Here is a 6,000-nt window from a genome sequence, read left to right as displayed (position 1 = left end):
CATTCATAAGCAGGTAAAGGTCATTGTGCTCAGATCTTATCAACTCTGATCATTATCAAGTTATTGTTTTCTGCAATAACACAACTGCTTCCCTCCAAATCCAGCACATAAGAAACCTTAAAAGGAGATGTAATTTTTTTTAGCTCTGTCCTGGTTTCAGCTTCAACCATGACAGCTCTGACATTCAGAGGATCACACTAGGTATATTACATTGAAATCAACACAGAGTATTGGCTATTACTTATAGCTTCTTCCTACTGACATTAAGGTAAGTGACAAACATTACTGTTGCTAAAGGTCAGATCCCAAGCTCTGTATTTCAGATTCCTCATGACTGGAGCTTCTGTACATCGGAAATTATCCAGATATGTCCCTCTTCTATTTGCACAATAATCCTGCCCAAGTGCGAAAGAGGCACTGTGATTGTACAAATTATATATTCTGGTTATAAGTTCATTATGCTCGGGATGTGGCAGCCCCATTGGGCACACACAGATCATGTTCTAGGCAGACTTTAGGCAGACTGGTACAGATGCACCAGTCCCACACTGCGCAGGTTCATGTATTTCTTGTCAGGGAGACGTAGAAGAGCTATGGTGCTACCTAAAGCTTTATTTCTCAGAAGTTATTTACACCTGTAACAAAAGTTACAAGTATGAATTTAAAAGCTATGTTGCATAAGTGTAAAAGTTTACAACTGGTGATCAAGAAAAGCTGCATACCCAAATCTGAGCACACTGAGCATAAATATCAGTGCACACCCTAGCCAGTGTCTAATTGTGAGTGTAGCAGGAGTGGTTTGAATGCTCAACCAGTAAAAAACAGTATAGTAGCTCCACTGCAGACCTTGTCCAGGTTCCTCAAAACAGTAGAGAAGAAAATTGCTATAACCAGCAGGAGACACTGTCCAAGCATGCAGAGGTGGTGTTAGGAATGCCAAAGCCCACCTGGGGATTTATCTGCATAAAGAACAACAAGAAGAGCTCTATATCTATGTTAAGAGGAAGACTGGGGGGAAAATATGGGCCTGCTAGTGGATGGATAATAGGCTATATAGTGACCAAGTACATCAAAGGCCCCTAGGAGCAGCAAAGGCCCATAGTACATGAGAGGCCCCTAGGAACAGTGAGAACTGTCACAAGGAACACAGACCCTGGGGTGGATGAGGATTAAGTCAGGGAACATTTAAACATACTGGATATATATAAACTCACAGGGCTTGATGGTTTGCACCTGTCAAGTGCTGAGGGAGCTGGCAAACACCAGAGCAAAATGACTCTCAATTATCTTTGAAAGCTCATGGCAATTTGGGAAGATTCCTGATGACTGGAACAGAGCAAATCTGGACAACTACAGGTCAGTTGGCCTTGCCTTGATCCCTGTGAAGGTGATGGAGAAACTAATCTGTGAAACCATTTCCTGTATTTAGGGTAGGAATGCCACTGTACTGGAATCCATGGTCAAACATGAATTTGCACAAGGGAAATCAAGCCTGACTTGACATTCCTGACCTGACAGCCTCCTATGAAGAAATGACTGGCTTTCAATTCTGTGTCCAATAACACTGTCTTAAAAAACTGAAAAAGTACAGGCTAGGTAAGTGGTTGGTAAGGTGGATCAAAACTGGCTGATAGGCTGAGCTCAAAGGATTGTGATCAGCAGCACAAAGCCCATTGGGAAGCCAGACATTAGTGGTCTACTTCAGGGGTTCATACTGGGGCCAGTACACTTCTGTCATTAATGACCTGGGAAGATGGAACAGTGGGCACCTTCACCAAGTATGTTGATAATCTCAGACTGGGAAGAGTGGCTGATACACAGGATGGTTATGCTGCCATTCAGAGAAGCCTGGACATGCTGGAGAGCGTGTCCACTGAGGACCATGAAGATGATTAAGTAGTACCATCTTCAGGAGAATCTCTTATTCAAGAAGAGGCTAAGGGAGACAGGCCTATTCGGCTCATAGAAGAAAAGTCTTTGGGGGCATCTCATCAATGTGTATAAATACATGATGGTGGGGAGTAAAGAATGTGGAAACAGATTCCTCTCAGCAGTGTCTCAGAAACAAGGCAATGGCCACAAATTGAAATACAGAAAATTCCATTTAAATGAAAAAAGAAACTGAGGGGAGCTCAAACACTGGAGCAAGTTGCCCAGAAAGGCTGTGCAGTATCCACCCTTGGCAATACTCAAACCGAAATAGACATGACCCTGAGCAACCTGCTCTAGCTGCCCCTGCTCTGAGCACAGGTTTAACTGATGATCCCTAGAGCTGCCTTCCACCCCCAATGGCACAGGTTTAAACTAGATGATCCCTAGAACTGCCTTCCACCACCAATGGCTCTGTAATTCAGTACTTGCAGGTTACTTACACCACTGAATTGTTCCAGGCCACATCAAGTTGCAGTTCAGCAAACAACAGCATTAGTCAGGATTGTTTAAACAAGTTACCCAACTGTTTGCCAATTGGTCACATGGACCTGCTATAGTAGACTGCTCCTCTAGTTCTGTTTAAATACACATCCTCTATTAGGTATAGTTCTTCCATTTTTTATGAGGAACTCTTATGTGGTAGGGTTCAGTGATTCACACTCTCCAATCATGAGCAAGGAGGGCACTCAATGTGTTACTTTTCTCTGCAGGAAAGGGACACAAACACTTTTCAGGAGAGCACAAATCTCATTCACTGCTCTCAGACCTCCAGTACCAACTAACATGTCTGAGGCTATTACTGAAACAGCCAAACTCTGCATCAGTGACACTACCCTCTCTTGTTCCCACCTCACACCATGCAGTTCCTTGTGCTCCCACACTGATTGGGCAGCCACCAGTGAATGAGAACAGGTAACTCATGGGTGTAGCACTCAACAGGCTTTGCACTAGATTTCAGAAGAAAGGAAGGCTGTTCAAGGTTAATGATAGCAGGAAGGTAAATGCAGCACTTTAGATAGAAGTGCTAGTCCAGGGCAGCTAAAGGCATTCATGAGATCACAGCATGATTCAGGGTAAAAGGAAGCACAAGAGGTCTGTAGCCCAATCTCCTGCTCCAAGCAGGATCAGGTGCAAGATCTGAGCAGATTGTTTATGGCTTTGTGCCCATGGGGGCTTGGGAATCACCAAGGATGGTGGCTGCAAAACTTTTCTGAGCACCAACCTGCTCCTATAAATTACTGTCCACCAGGTGAAAAAGGGTTTCCTTATACACAGCCTGAACCTCTCTTTTTTCAGTCCATGCCCAGTTTCTCCCAGCCTCACCCCATACACAAGTGGAAAAGCCTGACACAAAAAGCTGCCATGTGAGGCAGTCACAGCTGTGGTCTCTGCCCGCAGCCCTGCTGCTGCTTTTGGACTGTATTGTTGGGAGAGTTGTCACAAACTTGCTTTGGGAGGAGAATCTGTGGCATGTTTCCACATTTGTATAAAAATTATCTGTAGTTTACATAAAGCAATGAATGGAATAAACATCAAACATTTGATGATAGCAAAAGTCAGTACCATTCTTTGTGCATAAGACATAAGTATTATTGGAAAGTGGAACTAACTTCACACTTATAAAAGGAGTGATGTTTTTAAATAGTGCTGTCTGCCTCAGACATGTACAGATCATATTAACCCACCCACTTCCCTTCCCTGATCTTCTATCAAATGAAGTGAAACCAAAAAATTCTATGAATCTTCTGGGTATTTTTACACTCACATATCATTTTTTTCCTTGAAATTGAGAGCAGGGAACATGATTCTTGAAGAATATTTTAATTTATTTAAAAAAAAAATAAATAACTGAAAAAAAATCAGAGAAAACACCAGATAATGCTACAGTAATGATAAAACATACCTTCCAGACATCTTGTGGTTTTTTTTCAGTCTCCTACAAATCCCTAAATGCACTTTCCATAGTATTATGGATTATCATGTAAAATATTTTTGACAATTAGGAAATGTAGATGTGTAATATTAGCAATACTCAAAGTATATTTCAGCAACAGTATACACAAAGAATATTAATTATGTAATTAGACTATTACACTAGTAAAACCCGAATTTCATTGCCTTAGTACATATTACATATATTTTAGACATGTTTATCTATATTTTCTTTGCCTAACAGCTCTTCTGAAGTCATTCTCAGATACCAGAACACTCCTTCTGAACATTAGCCCTTACACTTTGACATCTACCATACCTTGGGTCATTTTGTAGGTAGTAAGCCTGGATCCACTCTAGCATAAGAATCTGTTGCCATGGATCAGAGCATGGAACTTATACCAAGAGTCTGCTTCTCCCCTTTTCTCAGTATCTGCTTATATGGGTTAAAAATTTAATTAAAAAACAAACAAACCAAACACCTATGCACCCAGCATTTTCTCCCTGTGCCTTTCATGTATTTGCATGAGTCTCAGCAGGTTTCTTGGGAAATGCCACTTCCTAGAGAAAAAAAGATAATCCAGAGAAACCCCACACCCTCCTCTCACTCCAGATCTGGCACCCACTACTCCTCAGGCTCTTTTTTCATCTCTGTGGCTGACTCTGACAAAGTGAGGGGAATCGGAAGGGAATTTTCTACTCACTGCTTCCACACCTGAATTTCCACCTACCTCCTTCACTGTGGTGCCCACAAAACTTTCTTGTTTTTCATTAGCAAACAAGCGCAGCTCCTGGCCTAGGGTGTGTGCTGAGACCGTGTGTGAACCATCCACAGCCCTTCCCTTTTCTTCTTCCCCCCACCTACAGCCCTCCATACTGGCAGAGGCACTGCAGTGGAAAGCCCCACTTCTCCTTCCCCATCAGTATCAAATCTGTATAGTCCAACACATGCTCCTCCTACACCTTCTCCCAATCTCAACATACTTCTCATCAGTTACCTTTGAAATACACACCCATTTCCACATATTCTTTCCCAGGAATATGCAAGGCAATATAAGAGTCCAGACACTGACATTTTAGGCAGATGGTGTGGTCCTGTTTCTGTCATACTTGAGTTTGACGACAAATTTTGAATGGTTTTTATCTCACCATCACAGTTGAGGCCCACTCAGCTAAACAAATCACAGCCAAAAATATTCAGACATGGCTGTGCTACTCTTCACTGCCAGAGACACGTGGTGCCTGACTCGGGGTCAATGATTTTCAGATGTTTCTTAAACTATTCCTGAAAACTTCTCCTGTGCGTGTGGTTTGGGCACCAAAAGTAATCATGTTTTAAAATCCTGGGTCACAATGATGTGGCAGAAGTACCTCATTAACAAGATCATCAGATGAAGGTGAGTGAGAATTTCAGTGTTTTACAGAAAAGACTTAGGAGCACAAGGGGTTGCCTAAAACTAAATGACTGTTGAATTTCTGAAAGGTGAAAGGGGAATAAAAAGAGAAAAATGAAGATGGATAATGTGAAGTGTACAAGCCTAACATCTTGTTTAGACTTCAGAACTCTTGCAGTAGGGCAATACTGCTGATGGACATTCATCAACCCTACCTTCATCTGATGTTAGCTGGCAGAAGTCCTATTCAGAAATAATTAGAATGGCTAAGGAGCCTCTGGTCAGTATTGCCTTTTCATCTGGTGACCCAGGGCAAAGTACACAGCAAACTGACTGTGGCTGTGACAAACCAAGTCTCCTTAAAGGAAGTTTACTACACTTTTAAGAGAAAGTTTAGAAGAAATCTCTCTGAAGTGAGGTAAGGTAAAATGAGAAGCAAGAAAGCAAGGCAGAGACAGCAAGAAACAGGTCTTTTTGAGCAGAGAAATACAGTCTTTTTCTACACCATAATTTAGCAGGGTGTTTTAAGAAAGTTAGCTCATTCTCACCTGATGCTTCTGGAAGCTCTTCTCAAAACAGATTGTACTTTACCATAGATTAATTAAATCAATTCACACACCCCCTTGAATCAATTCACAGGCTCTTTTCTCTAATGAACAACATACACTAAATTACAATTTGTCTAGTTCTGACCAGAATTTGTTAAGTTTCTGATGGTTTTAGTTACTGTTAAATATTACAT

Source organism: Camarhynchus parvulus, chromosome 2 (genome assembly GCF_901933205.1).
Source record: "Camarhynchus parvulus chromosome 2, STF_HiC, whole genome shotgun sequence".
NCBI classification, from domain to species: domain Eukaryota; kingdom Metazoa; phylum Chordata; class Aves; order Passeriformes; family Thraupidae; genus Camarhynchus; species Camarhynchus parvulus.
Note: the sequence above shows the minus strand (reverse complement) of the source record.